Genomic DNA, 22699 nt, shown 5'->3' with positions numbered 1-22699 from the left:
TATAGAGAAATAAATGTTTTTTTACTCTCAAAAATGTGTTATTCTGCACAATCCAAAGTCCCGCTTTGACATGAACACCCTTCTGTATCTTCTCTATCATGGTGCAGGTTTTATCTGTGAAGAACATTTTTTTTCATATAACACGCCTCTCTGATTTGTGCTTGTATGAGTGCTTAGGACGGTGTGTTTGATAAATATTTATAAGGAAAAAGAACTTTGCCATTAAAATAGGAGAAGAAAAGTAGCAGGAAGCATGAAGCCGAATTTTTAAGACAAGACCCACAAAATATTGGAGGAAATCTGCATGTAAAACGAATAGGAGGTTTTTTTCGCTACACCACTGATCAGTGGGAATTTGAGCACTCGGGCAACGCCGGGTATGAGAGGAGCAACAGGATCGTCATAGAAATGGAATTTGGGAAATGGATTTAATGGTTGGATTTCTGAGAATGAAAAAACGAATCAGACGTTAAAAAACATTTCAAAAGCAAACACATCCGAAGCCAAGCCTGTCTCTCGGGATTTATTAGCTGTTGTCAATTTTTTTTCCTCACAAGAGAAAACATGGATAAAACTTTTTATCATCTGAATATCGCTAATTGCAATGTGCTGTTATTAGGTTTTATGAAAATATACTCTACTGTATATGCACAAAAGTATTTGGACAAACCTGTTAATTATTGAACTCAGGTGTTTCACTCAATCAGGCCCCTTATCCCCATTGAAGAGTGATCTTAATGCTTCAGCATACCAAAACATCTTGGACAATGCTATGCTTTTTATTAACGTTGCGGCAACAGTTTGTTGAAGGCCCTTTTCTATTCCAGCGTGACTCCGCCCCAGTGCACAAAGCATTGACATGGTTTGATGAGTTCGGTGTGGAAGAACTCGACCGGTCTGAACATAGAGCCCTGACCTCAACTCCATCGAGCACCTTTGGGATGAACTGGAATGGGGTTTGTGAGCCAGACCTTCTCGTCCAACAGCTCATAAATGCTTTCAGGAATGAATGTTCACAAATTCCTGCAGAAACACTACGAAATCTTGTAGAGAGCCTTTCAAGAAGAGTGGAAGCTGTTATAGCTGTAAAAAGGGGGACAGGCGCCATACTGAAGTATTTGAATACAATATCATTGCAGGTTTGGCCAAACACTTTTGTCTATATAGCGTAACTTGATATTATTTTGACTTTTGATTTTGGTTTTTCTTCATCCATAAATCATTTAAATATAATTCCACTGATATGATAATATACTCAAAGAAATATATTTTTTTCCTATTTGGAAAAAGCAGTGTTTATTTTGACAGGTGATGATTACCACCTGCTGGAAAAAATCTTTATTAATGTTTATGTAGGTTTACATCAGTCGTTATTAAGAGTCATGTAGCTGAAAGAGCACTATAATATAAATTTAACCATTTACATTTAGGCATTTGGCAGACTCTCTTATCCAGAGCGATTTACATTTTTATCTCATTACACATTTGAGCAGTTGAGGGTTAAGGGCCTTGCTCAAGAGCCCAACAGTGGCAACTTGGTGGTTGTGGGGTTTGAACCTGGGATCTTCCGAACTGTAGTCCAATGTTCAATGCATTTATTTTATATAGGAGCCAATCCCATGAACATTGGGGTTGAGGTGAGGGAATTAGCTCCAGTCCGTTCTAGGACACATAAAACACATCAGCACAACCATCTTCAGTTTTCAAAACCTTGCAACAATATTATGTTCTTGGAATTAATTTGATGAAAAGGCGTTTAGACCAAGGTTGAGTACACAACATTATGAACAAACGTCTTCAACACAGTGTTGGAAAGACAACATTCTTATTTTTAAATCTCCCAAATTAAATCCATAGTGTACTGTATATGTAATGCTCATCCTACTGATATTACTGCTTTCTTTCAGCAGCTAAGCCAATGGTCTGAGCAGGTCTCGAACCCTAGTCCCAGAAGTAAGACCACTGACAAGACCACCGGTCCACCAGGGAACCAGGGCTCGAGACCTGCTCTGTCCATCGGGTCTGGTTGGTTGGTTCAAAGTCATTTCATCAAAGCCGTTCTAACTTGAACTTCGACTGCGACTTCGGGTAGCTAATCCACCCACTGCATGTTTCTGGAAAACGGAGAATCCAGAGGAAACCCACAGGCACGAGAAGCACACATGAGCTCAGGATCGAACCCTGGATCTGCGAAGCAGCAACGCTCTTATTAAAATGAAAATCGACACAGTCTGCCACATGAACTGGTGCCTATGGATAGTTACCCCGCTCTAAAGGTTCATTATCGTCCTCTCTACCTCTGCCAAATCACCCAGACATTTCCCCTGTGTTTCCCACTGCGCGACACGGCGTCTCAGGAGCCTGCCTCGGCTTCACACCGAGAGCGAGCTGACAACGTAATGAGACTATGGAGAAACTAATTTGCTGTGATTCACATCCCCTCTGACAGTTCGGTCTCTTCTCAGGTTCTTCACCAGACACTCCCACTCAGACACTTCTGCCAGTGTCTTCAGACTTAGTCTGGCTTCAGAGTTGTTGTTTTTTTTCTTCCCTCGTTTGACAAAGAAAAAACTAAAAAAAAACCCTGCCTTTTGTGGTAGGGTATACAAACACAATTTAGGAAGGAATAATTAATACCGGGCCTGTTTCTTTTTTCGCAGGCTTTTTAGGCAAACTAATTGCCTTCTAAGCATGTAAATAGTCTGCATTATTTATTAGACAAAAAAACAGGAAGACATTAGCCGGTGCAAATATTTACCGAGCCATTATTCAGCTTGTTCAATGATGTGCAAAGAGGCAACAAAATGAAACTAAGATGATGAAAATGACCGTGTTTTTGTGTGATATTTCATCTCTAAGAATATGAGTTACAGCACCATTAATGTTAGAGTTATACGTAGTAATGGATTAGTGGACAGGTGGAATATTTTGATGTGATAAAGGTCGACAAGTATCTCTAACACATGCACGCACGCGTGCACACACACTCCGTCAGTCAGGTCAAGAGCAGATCAAGGTGGAATAGAAGTGTGGCTTTGACAAGGCCCGATCCCTCATTGTGAGCTCGGCAGAGCACGCTGACCCACCAGATGAAAGGAAGCTGGACGCTGCGTTCATGAAGCAGTGAGCGCCGATACGAGCTGACATGACGTCTGGCACAAACCCAGACTACAGACATAAAACGCCCTTCAGTTATATAAAAAAAGAGCAAAATGGAATCACAAAATAACTTTCCATTAAGAACAGAAAACCGCGTGCTATAACTTTATAATCGTCTCTGTATGACAATGCCACGATATCCAGTCACGTTCAAGGTGCCGTAGTGGTCGTGCCAGGATCGAGGGTTCAAGTCCGCCTTTGGGTCTGTGTGCTCCCCATGGCTGGGGGGTTTCCTTTGGGTACTCCGGTTTCCTCCCAAAGTATAAAAGACATACAAAATAGGCTAAATAGTCGCCCATGGTGTGTGAGTGAGTGCCCTGCAATAGACTGGCACCCTGTCCTGAGTATACCCTGCCATGTTTATCCCAGGGGGCCTATTCCCCTGGGATAGACATCTTTCAGAAGATCCAGGTCGATCAACTCATACCCAGGGGCAACTTTTGGTTCTGAAAAATGAGTCCAACATGGAAGTGACAAAATATGCAGTTGCTCAAACGACCAAAAGAGCTTGATCCAAAAGTGAGTCGATCTGCATAGACCCCCCCCCCCCATGTTAAAAAGGGGCAAATTGTACAATTGCTTAATATACAATGTACAGAAAATGCTCAATATATAGTGAAAATCATTAAAAAATTTTTTAGCAGAACGAGATAAAAAGACGAAAAGATTTTGACATTATACAAGATATTAAATATTTCTAAATGATATGTCAAATCTATGAATTTACAATGTATTAGAATTAAGAGATGATGATTAGGAAGTAATGACACACCTCCCTGACTCTGTGTCAGCCTCGTGAATATTAGCTGGCTGATTGTTCCTAAAACAATGGCGTCAAAAGTGTAATATTATTATTATTATTTATTTCTTGAACCGACAATTGTTGGGGTTTTTACTTCATTTCAGCTGTTCCTGATAAATACCATAATAAATTAGTAATATTATTACACCCTTCTCTACTGTAAAAAACAACTTTTCTAGGACTTTACCAGGTCTGGATAATGGAAAACAAACAAACAAACAAAAAAAAGCTTGTTTATCATGTTTTTAACAACCAGGAAAAAACGAGACTTCCAATGCATTGACTGATGTTAGAAGAATAAAGGAAAAACGATACAGGAATGTGCGATTAATTAGAAAGCAGTGTTAAGAGCGTTCCTCAAAGAAAAATAATCCATTAGAAATTAATAACTGACTCGTCTCGAACGGCAATGCCGTCACCTTCCTCATTATTTCCTGGAAAAAGTAATCACACGACTCATTACTTTGCTTCTACCCTTTATACTTCCTAAACGCCATCCACATCAGTATCAATGGAAAGTACAAGGATGACAATAGTCCTTTCAGCTCCTTATTAAGCAGGAAATTGGCAATTACATTTGAAAGGGGTATTATAGCTTATTCTGTCTGTAAAGCTTAAAAACTATCTCCGATATATCTGAGAAAATGTTCAACAGTAACCTCGTAATAAAATTCAGCTTTATGATTAAATTATTTAAAGATTACAGAGCTGATTTGTGACGCGAGTAAACCCTGTTCTGTAAATCCCACATTTATAACGCAATGTACTATAAACATCATTATTCCAGAATTGAGGTTTGTAAGCAGATCAGATTTTCAAAGAAAAAATATTTTATTCAACTAATTTTATTAACTACATTTTATTACTTCTAATTATCACCTCTATTAACTATTAGGTTTTGCATTTAAATCAAAACACTCCCAATTAGCAAATCAGTTTTTGAAATCAAAATACTAACCGCTTTAAATAAACTTGTGCTGTTTCTAATTTGTGATTTCACTTTTAGAAGCTTACAAAAGGCTATAATAATTCGTGGAGTTAAAACAAAATGTGTGATTCGAACAGATGGCGTGAGAAAGAGACACAGCTGTACAGTACAGCTGGAAATCACTTTATGTTTTCATGTAGTAAAATAATGCTGTTGTTTTTACAGTAAAAACAATGGCAGCCATACTTGTCAGACTAATGCTGTTATAAACTATGGTTATAAATGTACACAACTTTACAGAACATCCTGTGAATTTTACACTTTATAACTAGAGGTTACAGAATTGCTTAACATCAAAAATTTTAATTTAAACATCTCAAAATCAACCCAATCTGTAATTTTGCATTATAAAGAAGTTATAACTGTAAAAAGTAGATAATAGGCCAACATTAATGTTTTTAATTTGTTATTATACAACTGTTAGTTCTGGGGCATTTAAGTTGCCTCCGGTGAGTGCTGATATAGAGTATAACAGCACTGAAACATTTTACTTTAAGTATCAAACTGTGTCCCAGCTGTTCTACAATCATTAATTACACTAACTGTCAGCCCGCAGTACTGAGGAGAGAGCAGCTGCCTGACCAAACCCACATTCACACCCAGTCACAGAAGCACTTTCAGTATGAAAACACATCTGATAACGTTATGTCGTCTTAAACAACACGCCGTCTCTGCACTAATCACTTCTAAGTCGTTCTGAATCGTTACAGCTATAAAGCTAACAAGCTTCTAACACAAGGCTCAATCCCTCTTTAACCCCTAATCAAGGGCACTTCATGGTGTATAGATCAACAATAGCTTTCCATTTAACACTATTTTGAGATTCAATGCCAGAACCTTAAGTGCAATAAGTGGAAATATAAAGTAAATCTCAGTAAGTTTCTCAGGACTGTCCAACTCCTCCATGGTTTATTCTTCTCACCTTTTGGCTACATAGTACCGGTAAGAATTTAAAACTACTTTTACCCCTGGTAATTACACTGATAGTGCTCACTAACAGTCGGTCTCCAGCTACGCCAGTCGCGGTTAGTTAGTTCCTGCCAGGCACGGAAGGATATGTGTTGGTAACGAAATAACTGGTTAAATTAAGAAACAAATCATAATCTGTTGATAATAAATGGTGTTTGTGGAACTGTTGTATTAAAGCAATATTACATTCAAGATCATTAAAGCTGTGCTTTATGTTTACATTTAATGGTACAAAATGTATGAGTTAGTTCTTGATGACATTGTTTTCGAAAAAGCCTCTCTTTTATTTCTCTTGGTTGAAATACTGTAAATCAGGCAAAACAAACAAACATCTTTGCTGCGTGACAATTAAAAAAAAAAAAGTAACCTTAAATAAACATATTAATGAAGAAACCACTGCTATAGCAATCAACACACATGAACATAGCACAAGTACGACGGCAGGATGTCTTCAGGACCCACCAAATCCCAGGCGTCTTCAGTACCTGTGCATATGAATGCCTCGCCTCACAAATGATCGCGTTAAGAAATTAAGTTTTGAAAGGCATCATGCAAAGCATTTCCTGCTTACGACTAAACGAACCTGAGCCTGAGCTGAACAGAATGCCGTCTACATTGCGCGTACGTCCGGGAGCCGTTCAAAACTTGTTTAATGGTTTAATGTCTATTTATTTGATATTTTACTTCATTTACATGTTTTTTTTTTTTTTTTTAATGTTTTGATTATTTTTATATGCAAGAACATGATTATAATGTTGGAAATTGGTAATGTTGGTAATATTTTTGGGTGGCTGGAACGGATTACCTGCGTTTACATAATTTCCTATGGGACAATGCGTTTCACAATACAAAATGTCCGAAAAAAAATGGATTAAACACGCATTCTTGTGAAAACATATTTTTGTGAAAACGATCTAAAGACCTTTTAAGTAGTTTTGAGTTTCAAAGAGACAACCTGCGGGCTCTGCAGCCTTACTTTTCTTTCCTGACAAAACTTTATACAGTCTATAGATATAGTCTTATGTCACGTTGAATGCTTGCTGAACAAATCCTGGTAAATGAGCGGTTACTATAGAAACGTTAAAAAATAACAAACACTGTGTCACTTCAGCAGCTCAAACCTGCTAAAGTAGAACACGATGTCCGGAACATTGTCCGAATAAACCTTTGACCCTTCGACTTGTTTATCCAAATGTTGGTTATGGAGTCCTTGTCGTACGGTAATGAGCAACACGGCAACAGCGTGACCTCGTGACCGATAAAAGCAGAATATTTTTCCCATACTCCAGAGCACTCACCCTGTGACAATCACAAGCAAAGATCGATAAATCCCTAATCCTGTAGAACACAACCACACACTCTTCACACATCCGTGATGATTTCTGTTAACCCGTGAATAAAAAAAAAAATATCTTGCTGCGTTTGGAGCTTATCACTTATCTTATAAAAAAAAAAAAATGAAAGAAAGAAAGGTAGCTCGGTTAGAACAAATAGCTAAGAGAGTGAGAGAGAAGCTAATCTCCAAATCAATAGTAATAAAGTGACTCTCTTCAGCCAATTTGGGGAAAAAATAAAACCTTTCTGTTAAACTTTCCCAGGAGCCTTCAGTGCTAATTACTCTGTGGCTTCTATATTAAGATAACACACACTTTCTTACTCTCTCTCTCTCTCTCTCTCTCTCACAGTGATGATCCATTACCTCTACATACTTCTTTCTCCATGGTCCTGAAATGAAAGTGCCAAGCCTGATGGATCTGCACGTGAACTTTCAGCTTCCAGGAAGTGGAACTCACTCGTTTTTTAATTCTGCCATGTCAAACCCTTAAACTATTACACTTGTTTTAATTCATTATGACTTCAGCACAAAAGGTGACTTCTTGACATTATACGTTATCGCCTCATATATTATACAGATGGGATATGAAGGTTCGAGAAGCAGTGGAGAACTTTCCATCAAAAAGAAATTCCAATCTGGTGAGCAAGAGTGAGAAAGTCTGTGTGACTCAAATAATCAAATATGGTTAGTTCGGTTATATTTGTAATAAATCGTATATAAATAAGAGATAATTAAAGGTGACCTAGATCTAGGTATAGATTATCCAATTTTGTTGGAACTGCCCTGGAGAGGTAATAGATAATGCTCTTCTATAAGATTTTATTTCATCTGTTCATGCAGTGGTGGTGTTCAAGAGCGATGTCTGAGACTCCAAAATGTTCCACAGTACCGGGTTTGAGCTACCCACAGCTTGGTGTGTGAAAGCCATAGTGTATGATTTACCACTTATTAACTTTTTGTGCCATAATGATGTGGGGGCGGAGTCATCCTGGATGAGACCACACCCACAACAATGGTAATGTATCATCTGTATAAACAAAAGAAAATTTTGTCTGTTACATTGACCAGAATATCTTTACATTTTATACCCTGGAGAACCAGAAACCAGCCTCAGAAATATTGTTTGCAAAACTGTCTGGACAGAATTTACTGAATCTCCTGCAGTCCTTAGATCTCAGCCTGAAGTTTAATCTGCACCATCAGTGAAATCTAAATGTGGAGTAAAAGTGATGTTATGAACAGTTATGTGCCGGATTTAATAATCTACTTTATAATAATCTACTAATGCGCTACTGTCTCAATGTAAACAAACACCTGCACCAATAGATATTAATTAGAAAAGATAAAGTGAATATTTTTACTGGGATTAGTTCATATTTTCACTTTGGCTGAAATACGTCAGAAATACTTTGTACTGACTTGCAGTGGGTCTAATGGAGACAAGGAGACCAAAATCATCACAAACAAACAAACAAACAAACAAACAAACAAACAAGTTTTCCCTTCTTTCCATCACAACCCAATTCCATATGGAGAAAAAAACATGCATAAATAAAACAGAACTGAAAAGTACAGCAGAAGTTCAGCCCCAAATTCTGATATTCTTCATGCCACTAAGAGAAAAACACCCCTCACTGTATATTTATCAGACCGTGTGTTTGCTGTGTAGCATTCGTGTACTACGTGTGTGTGTGTGTTTTTTCACGCCGAAGCGCTCCTAATAAACAGCCGACGATAAAAGGTCAGAGACAAGAGCAGGCCAGGCTCAGCGCTGGCAAACCCCCGCCTCTCCTGAGCTCTCATTATCCCTGCTCCATCCCTGCTGCCTCACCTGCTCCCCGCCTCTCCTGCCTTCTGCTCCAGCGCTGAAACAAGCCTGGTGAGCAATGAGAAACAAGAGGAGGGGAACAGCTGGCTAGCATCAAAATCACAACACCCGATGAAGAATGGATCCATATTCTGTAGAGGCAGCACTTTCTCTTCTAGCCAAGAAAAACAGTCAGGACGTCAGGAGAAGACACAGAGCCGTAACTTTTCAGGTGTTTTATCAGGGAAGATAGCTCACAAGTTTCAGACCAGTTTTAAAACTTAATCCACGGGGAGCCAAAAGTATTTTTTCCCGAATTCTATTAAGATTGAAACATTTCAACACTCCCTTTAAATAGTCCAGAAATTGATGCAATGACTTAAGAAGCTTCTGACTGCCCAATTGTCATAAGTATGAAGTTTATTAAGAGTGCATCTGTGGCTGCAATAAGATGTAACTTGACAGCCATTTTTTTTTTTTCTTTAAACCCTTAGGAATTCCACATGGAAATCTTGGAATTATGGAGATATTGCATAATTTAGGGAGGAAGCACAAATCATCTTCCTAGGACGAAAACACTTTGGGCTAAAAGTTTTAACTGAATCCCAAAACATTAACAAAGGAACTCAAGACTTGGAGTTGGACAAAGGTGACAAAGGATGTGCAACCATCATTTAAAGAGATCTAAATCCAAAACACTGTGAAGAAGGTCTTGCTCCAGGATTGGGATAAAAAAAAAAAATCCAGACTAGAAGATCACCAACCTTTCAGGGAAGTATTCTCTGTTCAGATGTTTAGCCATATGGTGGGAAAATAATAGTCAAGCTTTTGATCCTGAAAACATCATCAGATTGTGAAGCATGGTGGTGGTAGCATCACGGTTCTGGGAAGTTGTACTTAAACTGTACACACAATCATTCACCAGCACCACTTGCACGTTACAGGAACTCGGCTGGGAGTTATTCCCACGTCTCCCGTACAGTCCTGACCTCACTTCAAGACATTTCCACTTAATGGAAAAGCCATTAAAGGAGTTCCTGGGAGGCCGGCGTTTCAGAGATTAAGCTGCGGGTCCTGAGAAAACTTTCTACCTTGATAGTGTCCAAGCACTAGTGAAACACTGGGGTAAGTGCATTAGTGTATGAGGAGATTATATGGAGAAATAAAGGGAGTTTTTCCTCTCAAAAGTGTGTTCTGTCATTCTGAACACTCAAAAGTCCCGCTTTGACTTGAACACCCCTAGTAAATCCATTAAGCCTTGTTCAAGCTTAAAACGTTTGTATATAGATAATCCATAATAGAAAGATCAAAATTAATAAATCTTAATTTTCAATATTCTACAAACAAATTTAAGCTTGAAATGAAAAACATCTAAAAACATTTGCTATATTTGAGAATGTTTTATTTGCTTTAATATTACTTCCTGCCGTGTGTGTTGTTGTTATCTTTAAAGTTTGAGAACTAATCCTATTTTATTGTTAGTGTCCAAATGCAATGAATATGAAGAAGAAAAACTAAAATAAAAAGTTAACTGCAAGTCAGCCGAAATATGGTGAGGAGGTGTTTGTGTGTGATTTTTATGTGTGTGTGTGTGTGTGTTTGTGTGTGTGCGTATGATAAATAACTCAATAAAGTGAAGCACAAAATTCATAATGTTGTCTGCTGTGAAATATGGCTGGGTCTGGGTTGTGTAAAGCCGGTATCTGTGTTTGGTTCTTATCACTAAAATGTCTGTTTTGAAAAGCGAAGCTGAAGAAGTCTTTCATCACTTTATCCTGTCCTTTGTTGTCGCCATTATCGGGACGTAACCGATTTAACCTAATGAAGTGAAAACGCAATTAATTTCTTGAATTGTTGTGTCTGCGAGCAGACGATTTGCCAACCGCTTCCTGGAGACATCGCTGTCGCAGGGTCGGGTGGGCGTCCGATTTCCGACAGCAGGCTTATAATGTAGCTTGCCAGCAATTATGATGAATTACTGTAATTAACTGTTACCAAAGAAAGCATGGTTCGGTTGATGGGGAAGCTTTTTATGTTTTTTTTTGAGAAAGGTACAACGACCTCTGTTGGCGTCTGAGCAGGTGCCTTGGTGTCTTCTTAATCATGGTTAAATACATCAAAGAAGCTAAGCGTAACAAAGAGGAAGAGAGAGAGAGAGAGAGAGAGAGAGAGAATCCACTTTTAATTACAGTATGCCAAATAAAGGATCCAAAGCAAACATATATAGACATAAACACACATCATAGCCACAACTCATAATGGCAAGGATTTACAACTATTGTCATGTTCATGCACATTATATATATATATATATATATATATATATATATATATATATATATATATATATATGTTTTCTATAAACTAGGTTCAGATGATGACATCATATCGAATAGTGCTCGAGATGTAATCAATCAACAACAATGAAGTGACGGATCAGATGATATTAAAACTAATCAGCAGTGTGAGTCTTTTTGTTCTTTTTTAGGATCGCATTAAAAAGTGTTTTAAAGTATGGAGGTACCTTGGTCAAAAAATGTAAACCGGCGAGTTCTTAAATTTGTATTGTGATACGCATGTTCCCATAGAAAATAATGTAAATGCAGATAATCCGTTCCGTCCACCCAAAAATATTACCAATATTACCAATTTCCAACATTATAATCATATGTTTGCATCTAAAAACAATGGAAAAAGATTTAGAAAAGACATGTAAATGAAATAAAATATTAATAAATAGACGTTAAACCTCATTTAACCTAAATTTATAATTCCTCTTAGCAGCGGCTGCTTTTAAAAACAAACTGAAAGCGGCTCCATTTTCTTCTTGCTACCGTCCCTGATAACATTCTTGGGACCCGCGGTGCCACGTTTTCACTAAATCTAAAAAAACAAAACAAAGTCAAATTTTCCTTTCTTCTTCTTTAAGATAAATTTCTTAGGGTGAAATGTCGCAAGGCAACAATGTTCGTATTCTGAAGCGGAGCTGGTTGCAGACTGAAAACTAAAAACAGTGAAAAAAGGTGACTGTGAGCTAATATAAGCCCAGTACTTTTGATAAATAAAGGTCAGTACCTCTGTATTTTCACTCAAGTACACATGTAAATGTAGAACGTCTACTTTCACTTGAGTATCAACACTACAGTATATTCCAGATTAATACATATACATGTATAGCTATAGCTAGCTATTTTTTTAATGTTCAGCTAGCTAGTTTGTTTAATTGTGTTTCTGGATGGAGGTTGCTAATAAACACAGCATCATTAAACTAGCTAAATGATGTTCACAACAATGTGCCGTATATTTTGTGGTGTTTTACAGCCAGTAGCTTTCGAGCAGTCAGTTTCTTTAGATTCTGGCTCCAGTCATATTTTCTGCTCTTTGCTGAAGATAGCACACTCCTCCGGTTGTTTACTGCTTTCTTCCAACACGGCTAATTGCTTTCTTGAGGGCCGTCAGTAACACGAGGGCACAGCTGGGGTTTTGAAGATGACATTATTGCCAAAAATGACACACAGATACTCATGAGCTTATTAGCAAACCAGACATCATACAAAGTCTCATGACCCATCACGACCCGTCAGCAGCTTTTAAATATAATAATGAAAATGGTTCATAAGGTAGAAGCAAGTATTCTGACGCTTCTGCAATATATATGACTTGCATCAGAATATAATGTTTTCTACTTTAACACACAAATCTTTCATTTGAGCGCAATTAGCTTCACGTGGTGTCAAGTTCATGGGTAAAAATGATTCCTCATGATCCCAGTCCTGGAATATGGCACGTGCCACCAGAGAGAAATAGAAACCCTCCATAGATGTGATGACCTGGTGATTCAGTACATTCAGGTGGTCGGCTGACTTCATTTTATTGCCCCATAACGTTACTGAGTCTCGACCTGAGTAACTGATCAACCCCAGATCATAACACTGTCTCCAGAGGCTTGTACAGTGGACACTATGCATGATGGGAGCATCGCTTCATGTCCTTCCCTTCTCACCCTGACACGCCCATCACTCTGGAATAGGGTCAGTCTGGACTCATCAGGTCACATAACCTTTTTTCATCGCTCCATAGTCTAGTCTTTACGCTCCCAAGCAAACTAAAGTCTTTTTTTCGAATAAGTCCTACTAACAAGAGCTATTTAAAATAGCTCTAGTTTCTACATTTTTTTTTTTACCATGTACCTTCACCAAACGTTTAAGTCATCTCCTATAAAATTTATTCTAATCACATTTCTTTTGTAAAGTTAAGTGTTCATCACTATACCGCTAAGGATGAATAATGTGTTGGACAGCTAGTTGTTTTCATTGCTTAACAGTATGCATATCTATTCATTAATATACTTAATACAGTTTCGTAAATATTCATTCATCTATTTTATAGTGTTATATTTATACTATTGTATAACATTGACATTATAAGACAGTGTAGTGAATTTACATTATACATGATTGCAATGTTTAATACAATAAAGAATAACATTTTTTAAATATATATTTGACCATGTTAAGGCAAAGTTTCAGGGTGCATGGTTTTGAACTGTGGGAGGAAACTGGAGTACCCAGAGGAAACCCACCAATCACTCATTGGGAGAACATGCATGAACACAGATACGAGGCGGGAATCAAACCCAGTTCCTCAAGGTGCAAGGCGAGAGTGCTAACCACTATGCCACTATGCCACCACAATGTTATACAGATGCAAACTTAAGCAGGCTTTCAATCTTTTTCTCGCGCTCTCTCTCTATATATAGCTTTCTTCAATAAATATTGAATGAATATTTCCTACCAAAAAAAGTTGACTTACTCACTGTCTATATCGCTTTATCCTATATTCAGGGTCACGGGGAGCCTGGAGCCTATCCCAGGAGACACGAGACGGGGTACAACCTGGACAGGGTGCCAATCCATCACAAGGCTCGCACACACACACCCACTCACACACTGGGAAATCTGAGAAAGCCAATTAGTCTAATCTGTATGTCTTTTGACTGTGGGAGAAAACACACCAAGAACATGCAAACAGAGATGGGAATCGAACCCGGACCCTGGAGATGCAAGGCAACAGTGCTAACCACTAACCACAGTGCTATTTTGTTATACAGTGCAAAATTAAACAGGCTTTCAATCAAGAGGTTACCATGCCAAGGTAACTTTCTTTAATACATTTTTTTTAGATTTCCTACATCAGTGAGCTGACTTTTTTGTTTGCTGAAAAGAAAACTAAAAGAGTTCTACTTATTAGTCTTACATGGTGTAGAGAATCTGCAGTGCGAGTCCCAGTGAATGAGATGTTACTATAGAAACAATGACATGTTAGAACCTGCGTTTTTATATAAATCTGTGTGTTTTTTTTTTTTTTAATGGTACAGACAGGACTACTGTCTGAGCGAGGAAGACATGTGTCGCCTGCCAGCAGACCGTGCACGATTTCTGTGAAGCTTCTCTGAAGGTTCGGTCAAATTCCCATGAAGGGTTTCGGAGGAGTTGCTGTGGATAGAAAGAAGTGTGATGATGACAGACTGCGCCGCCGACACACACGCCAACGGGAGACGGCGGATAGCGATCCCCATGTGTCCGTCTCTGCTGCACAGGCAGGTGACATAACGATGAACACCTTATGACCAAATCAGCTTTGAAAAAATTGCCTGCAAAAGAACGCATATGCACTAATGAGAACCCAAGAAAGATTCAAAACGATGTGCTGGGAAACTCGAGAAACTCAAGAGAACTTATTTCCAGTGACTAAAACGTCCCAGAATGCGTGACATATTGCTTTGATTGATAATGACTAATTGTAAACTTGTAATTAAGAACATTCTTAGACATTTTTTTGCTGTAAAAATCTGAGCAGTTGTTTAGTATTTAATGTTTATGCCTTTAAAAGTTTTTACTATTACACACACATCATTCCTCAACTTTCCTTTAGTTTTTGTCATTCATAAACTCGCGACCTCTGGGAAAAACAAACAAACAAATAAATAAATAAATGAAATGAGGCATTGCACACCCCCATTCCCCTCGAAGCATTCAATCTAGCTTAAATTATAGCCCTTTCCTTTTAGCGTGACACCCAAGCCAACAGCTAACCCACAAGGTTATCCAGGGGGCAGAGAGCCTTGGCTGTCGACTGGCTGCACGCTTCAGATGGAAAAAGAGCTGTGAGGAATGGCACCGGGTTGATGAAGTCAGCATGGCGGAAGAGGTGTTGCGAAAGGGGGGGGTGGTGTCCTAGCGGCGCTTTCGTTCACTGCAGACAAATCGATCGATAACTGAAGGCCAGGGTGGATCTCAGAGCGCAGCATGGACAACCGGAACGTGGATTAGAGCACATGCTGTCCATCATTGGGTTGAGATTGGAGCTTGGTCCTCCTCCACGCTTAACCTGCGTCATTTATCACCCGCCTGGTGACCTCATTAACATCCTACGGAATTACAGATGGGCTTGTTAGAAACAGCGCCACCTGCTTCCTTCTTTTTCTTTCGCCTTCTCTATTGAGCAGGAAGACGTGAAATGACAGCTACGTCCCCAACACGTCCTCCTTCATCACCTTCTTCATCTCATAGCAACCCACTCATTTTCCTGACTGAGATGATGATGATGGATGATTAGTGCACCGTTCTCTTGATGGAAGCTTGGCTGATTGAGTTCAGCCGAGACTGGAAGATTTGACTAATACAATAAATATCTGGATATGGTGCAAGTGGTGGCGGTCACGTTTGAATATTGGTGGCTTGTGTATTTAAACATGCTTACACATAGCATTTATTAAAAAGCAGCAAAGTGTTTAACGTTATTGCACAGTACAATAAATACTGATTTTAGATGTTCCTTTGGTGCAGAACGGGTTTCTTGTTCGTTGCCGGTTGTTGCCGTTCTCCAGGTGTTGAACCTATGAGAAATATTATTAACTAGCAGAAGTACCCAATGGGTAAAGAGTTTAATGTAATCAGTGATATTACTATTTCAGGTTAAAGGTATTATTGTAAGGTTGAGTATCTTACGCCTTGTTCTGATGCTGTTGACATGATCTGGCACATATCTGCTCATAACTTCACTTCTACTCAATATTTTAATTTTAACGCATAAAAATGTGACCTCACATACAGTATGAGGCACATTGGTTTTAAACTTCCTGGAGGAAGAAAAAACAAACATTGATGTGTCCATTCATCTTTGAAGGTTCAGTTTTTATAGTCTACTAACCTTTTTTTTGGAGTAAGCCATGCTGTGTCGTATGTTTGAGGATTTTGGCAGCTTGTAGGTGCATTACGCTCATTTTTGTGTCTTCCATATACTCTGTGCATACATGAGCTGTGTTTCATTCCGAAGTGTACTTCACAAGGTGCTCCCTACTCTCTGCTCCGTGGTAACATACTGTAAGCACCTCGGAATACCTGTCGCTGTTACTGGGAATATTTCACACTACGGACATTAAATATCTAATATTTATTCAAACAAAAGCTGATACAATTGTAAACATATGCTTTTGAACAGTGCATAGTTTGTAAAAAATATTTTGATTAATAATAATAATAATAATAATAATAATAATTGATTTATTGAATTATTGTGTCCTAGTAATATAATGTCCTGGATATTAATGATAATAAATATATAAATATATATAATGAATGAAACATAAACATATCATTGAAACAGTGAGTTCTGCCCAATGTACAGACAAAACCTTTCTTTTATTTATATAGATATTATGTTTATTCATGGAAATATTCCCTTTTTTAAAATTTATTAGCAGCTAGGCTAAACTTTATCCCTAATTTCAAAATTTCAAATTCCACCCAATATCAAGTTCACAAATTATACTGTACAACACCTACAGTACCAAACATCAAAGATGGTGATATTTGCTTCCTCTAAATTCAAGCATCCTGTCCATCTGCCCTCTTCTGCATACTGTACATGAGCTCACAGAGCTCACAGATTGGCTAGTGTCACCAAGTAGGCCCCTCCCACCCAGATAGTGAAGGTACTGTTTTATTCAATTTACCAGGCTTTTGTCAAAAGTACATCTTATTTATGTTTTGGTCACATGACTTTCTAACCACCAAGCGCAGCACATCCCAGACTAGTATAAAGAACAAGCAAAAAACACCTCTCTATAAGTATTATAGCGTCTCAAATGAAGACTTTTGTGCTGAAATAAAAGTAGAACTCACATGGTGCTGATCACTATGCAAAACATGAGCACATCCATAGCTTCCCAGCGCCATAACTACAGGGTGCAGTCAAGAATGGCTGCAGCTGACAGCTCTATTGTCTGTAAATCAAATAAACCTTTCTCCAACATCTGGACAGACATGCAAATTCCGCTATCAATATTCCTCTCAGCGCTCAATGGGAACTGCTTATTCTTGCAATGTAATCAATATTTCATATATATAAAAAAAGAAAATAACTTTCTCGTTTACCTCGTCACGTTTTTTTTTTTCTTTTCAGGCAGCCGGGAGCTAGATCAAAGCCGCGGAATGGTTTGATTTTCGTAAAAATGTGATTGGCAACACTGAGATGAGTTTTCCAATTGGTTTGAGACACCACTGTGAAATGATCTTACCCGTCTTGGATGATGAATTACAGTCTGTTAAAGGAAAACATTATCCTGGTCTACACACACACACACACACACACACACACACACACACACACGTACAGTACCATCCATATGCATTTGCATGACCCAGTTCCTCATTGTTATCAGATGATTGGCTGCTCGGGAGTTTCTTGGCCCGGTGTTGTTTTGTTGCCTGATGAGTTCATGCACATGGGTAACCCAAAAGGTCAAGGGTTAATTGTAGATTTGGTTTGTGTATCATGGTCCTGTTTCTGTTCTCGCTCGATAGGGAAATTGCCAGGGTCTGTGTCATGATGCAGAAAACTTAGAAATCAATCAGATGCATGGACAAACTGGCCAATAATAAACCACTGCCAGTTTCAGTCATGTGACGTTTGCTAGTCACCAATGGCAGAAAAGCAATGCAAAGTTTTACCTTCAAAATCATCGTTCATTGGCGTCATCTCCATCGCTATAGTGACCTGTTGTGACTATAGACTGTATAAAACGAACTGTTTAAACAAACCATAGATTTCCCAAAAGAGTGAGTTTGAAGTGGTTCTGGTCGGCACCATTATTACAGAAACTACAGAGACTCCCGGTCAGATTCTGGTTACCTAAAGTGACACATAGCAATGCAGCTGTCACTCAAATCAACCACCCCCCTAATTATGCATAATTCTATGTCTTATTATAATTTTATTTGATAAGTTACATAATAACTCATCCCTGTACACTTGTCCTGGATGAGAAATCTAGCTGTGAAGACCAAAACCGGTTTTTGTACCAGGCTGAAAACGTTGTTAAGTTGAACATTTAACATAGGGCTCCCACTCACCTTTTGAGCCTGGTGGTCATTCGAGGAACTGCACGTTTTGCACTTCCCCAATCAGATGGATTTATTTTTCAGAACCAGACATTGCCTCTTGATTTTACCCAAGTACTCACAGTACAGATGATTGAAGCTCTTGAGTCTAGAGTGTATGGGTCTCTCGTTGGTCTGTACTTTAAAATCCATTGTATGGTTTTGAAGTCAAACTAAGTCCAACCCTTGTTACAATCGAGTTGCGAGTGTTTAGTCGCATGTCTGGCGTACATTGTCACGTGCGTGCGTCGTGCATCCCAGGATGTCCGGAAGCAAGCGTAAAAAAGCAGCAGTGATGAAGCTGGTACTCCTAACGATGGAGACAAAAGTGAGAATAAATTGAGACAAACCTGTGATTTATGGTTGGGTAATTAGCCACAGTATTTTCACCGGTAATTTCTTTTGACAGCTTTATTGTAACATTCATAAATGAGGTTACTTAAAGTTAATTTAGCTGATTGTATTTAACTATAGCCACTTAAACTTGTACATGGCCAATATGCAAAACGTAATTACCAAGGGGTTACAGAATGTGTTTTTATTTGTAATTAATTTACTCATTTAATTTGCTTCTAACTACTCTACTTCTTCTTCTTTTGGCTGCTCCAGACAACTAACAGTAGAGAGCATGCTAGCTAATGTACTGTACCTTATCTCTCAATCAAGGTCAAGTGATTTAACAGTATAAATCGATATATATCTTCTAAATTGAGAGGTATTTGTTCAAATAGTTCTTCTGATATAAGAGAAGTCAGCTGGTTGGATTCAGGCGTCCACGACGGCTCGGGACCTGCTGGAACGACTACAGTTCACACATGTCTTGGGAACGTCTAGGAATTTCCTAGAAGGAGCTGAAGCTTGTGTTTGGGGAGAAAGGAAAAAGTCTGGAGTGACCCTTAACTTGGAGACGCAAACTTTAATCTATTTAATCATACCCTCAAGGCAAGGCACACTCCTGTACTGTACAGTGAAAAAAAATCGTCTTGATAGCATGTGGTACTCAGTGTGATATCCTGAATAAATGACAGTGCTGTCATTGTTACATAACAGTTTATATAACTCCCGTATGGTCTTGTGTTAAAATATACTTGCTTTTTTTTTGAAGTCTCAGCGAAGAAACATCCATTTTATTTGCCTGCAAGTAATTAAACTAATCTTTTCCCCAGTCATTTCCGTCTTTTCTGCAACGCTGCCATGATCCATTACTCATCAGAAATATTTAACTTATTCAGCTATAAATACTGTACAATACACACATATTGTACACTCATTACTCACTCATCTTCCTCACCGCTTTATCCTGTATTCAAGGTCGCGAGGACCTGGAGCCTATCCCAGGAGGCCTAGGGCACGAGGCAGGGAACACCCTGGACAGGGTGCCAATCCATCGCAGGGCACACACACATTCACTCACACACTATGGGCAATTTGGGAATGCCAATTAACCTAACCTGCATATCTTTGGACTGTGGGAGGAAACCGGAGTACCCGGAGGAAACCCACTAAGCACGGGGAGAACGTTACGCTTGGTGACTAGCATCAGTTCTAGTAGCTTGGGCAAGTTACAGAATGCTTGTCATGTGCCTGAGCACCACCAATTCTAACACCACCGCTGGCAATTAAATTGAATAACACTGGTTATCAATTGGCATGGTGGCTTAGTGGTTAGCTCTGTCGCCTTGCACCTCCAAGGTCTGAGGTCGATTCCCACCTCAGAGTCCATGTGCATGGTGGGTTTCCTCAAGGTACTCCGGTTTCCTCTCACAGTCGAAAAACAATGGTCTCCATGGTCCGTAGTTGGACTACGCAGGTTCCTAGATGAATGAATGAATGAATGGATGGAGGGATGGATGGATTATCAATTATATAATCTGGTGACAGAATCATGGGCACCCAAGTATCATCTATGACCGTGGGGACCAGGCCAGCCTGTCTGGTCTTATAGAGAATCAAATGCAGCACTGAAAAAAACTCAATTCTGGCCATGATAGAAAAGTATCAGAACATCCAGTGCATCACAGCGATGCGTATGCAGGAAAAGACTTGTTTAACTGGTCTACAAATTCCACAGACCGCAGATCCCTGCTTATGTTGCTTAACGTCCATTGGAATTGTAGGAAGTCTGGTTTCACAGAACAGACTTCAGATGTTAAGCGACGCAGACATTTACATCCTGTGGACACTCATCCTGCCCATGCCTTCAGTGCAGGAAAGTGGCTTAAGTTCTATCATTAGTGGTATGAGCAATTCAAGGGTGTATTTCAGGTGAGAGATAGAAATACAGTACATTATGTTAAAATGCAAAACATTAAACCGAATATTTTGTAGGTTCCATTTGGACCACTGGGGCCACTCTGGACCCTCGGCACGCAACTTTTGCGGAGCGTTTGGTGACGTACTGTGATTTCTGGCAGCAGGACAATTGGATGCTCTGGGTCATGGGGTGGGGCTTCTGTGGATTGGACTTGCTTGTCCGGTGTATCCCAGGGGTGCTTGTTCGGATTGGGATCTGGGAAGTTTGGAGGCCGGGTTGGGGGCCTTGGGCTCTTTGCCTGCTGGGCCCTGTGCAAATGCTGTGCCTTTCTATTGGCACCACTATTGACTTATTGTCTGTGATTTGTGCTGCATTGGGCTTTCTTTGGGATCGAACCGGACAGACTGGCCTGGTTCCAGTGAGACTGGGTGATACTTGAGTGGCCATGATCCTGTCACCAGTTTACTGGAATATAATCGCTGATCCATGTTGATATCGTAATGTCTTAATGTCATGTGGTGTTAATATGATCGTGTACTGTATATTGACACCAGAATTGATTCCTTTACACTGTAAGCTATTTAAAAGTATAGCATTAACAGTACACCCTGTTAATAAATGTGATTCTATTAATGTACAAGATGTATCATTAGTATCCAAGTTATTCACAAATAAATAGACTATGTAATATGAATTATTTATTGGTGAGATGTTAATTATGCACAAATCATTATGATATTGATATTACGGTGTCTTTGATTCAATAATGAATGATGCATGAAATTAATGCCAGGCCTAGACTTCTTTCTCGCTCCAGTGAAGCGCCGTGACTTATGGATAATTTTACTTGTCCACTTTCAGCGAACTGATGAACTGGTGTTTGCTTGCAGATTCATAAGCAGTTTTGCTCCCTATGATTTGGAAACCTACTTAACATGGAAGCCCACTTTGCAGGGAACTAGTAAGTGATCAGAACACGCCCATTATCTTTATTAACACTTCACTACAACCCTTTTTTTCTTCACTTGTTCCATTTCAAGACACAGCTGAAAATCACCTGCAACAAGCACCTGAGATCACAGCAAGAGCATGGCTGTGTGTACTGTATCTATATTATTTTTTTATGATTTTGCAGGGACAGAAAGTGCCCGTGTAGCTCAAGAGCAACTCAAACATGTCTTATGCATTATGCATACTGTACATGCCACAACATAAAGTAATGTAGTACATAATACATACAGTACACTAAAGATGGAACTTGATGCTCTTCTCACAGCTAGTCCCGCTGTATTGCGCTCTTACAATACTGCAACAGACTGTCTAAAGGTATATTTAGAGTCTTCCTCATGCTTGAATTCCCTTTTTTCTTTTTTTGATTCAGGATGCAAGGTGTCGGAAGGAAAATCTTTGTATTAGCAACTCACCGAGCCATAATTCAATAGTTACTACGCAAACTTACCAGCGAAGCTCTGAATTTTTAACCTCTATCATGCTACAAATTGTTTTCAGCAAAACACATCATATGCATAAGAGCCATGTTAACAGAGCCTGATGTTTTATTCATAATGAATTATAAATAAAGACATTGCTGACGATCCCATTTATTCTGGCATATAATGGTCGCGAGTCCACCAGGCCGTACGTGATATGTTCATTTGCTGTATTGTTGAGCTTGTTCCTTTATTTATTTATTTATTTGAAATAAATGATTTCAGTCTATTTCTCAGGCTTTAATTAATACACTACGTAGTTCTCTTTATAAGGCGTTCTCTTTATCTTTACTCCAAGCCTAGTGGCGTTTAAGCACGGCGAACACAGCTAATCGCGAGTCTTCTTTCAATTACACATCTCTTCCTCCAACACTGACAGTGGGAACACTTCCATTTTACCAACACTAATTGGCCTGTCTGTCTGGTACGCTAATCTTTTAGGGCTGTTTAT

Source organism: Clarias gariepinus, chromosome 19 (assembly GCF_024256425.1).
Source record: "Clarias gariepinus isolate MV-2021 ecotype Netherlands chromosome 19, CGAR_prim_01v2, whole genome shotgun sequence".
Lineage (NCBI taxonomy): Eukaryota > Metazoa > Chordata > Actinopteri > Siluriformes > Clariidae > Clarias > Clarias gariepinus.
Note: the sequence above shows the minus strand (reverse complement) of the source record.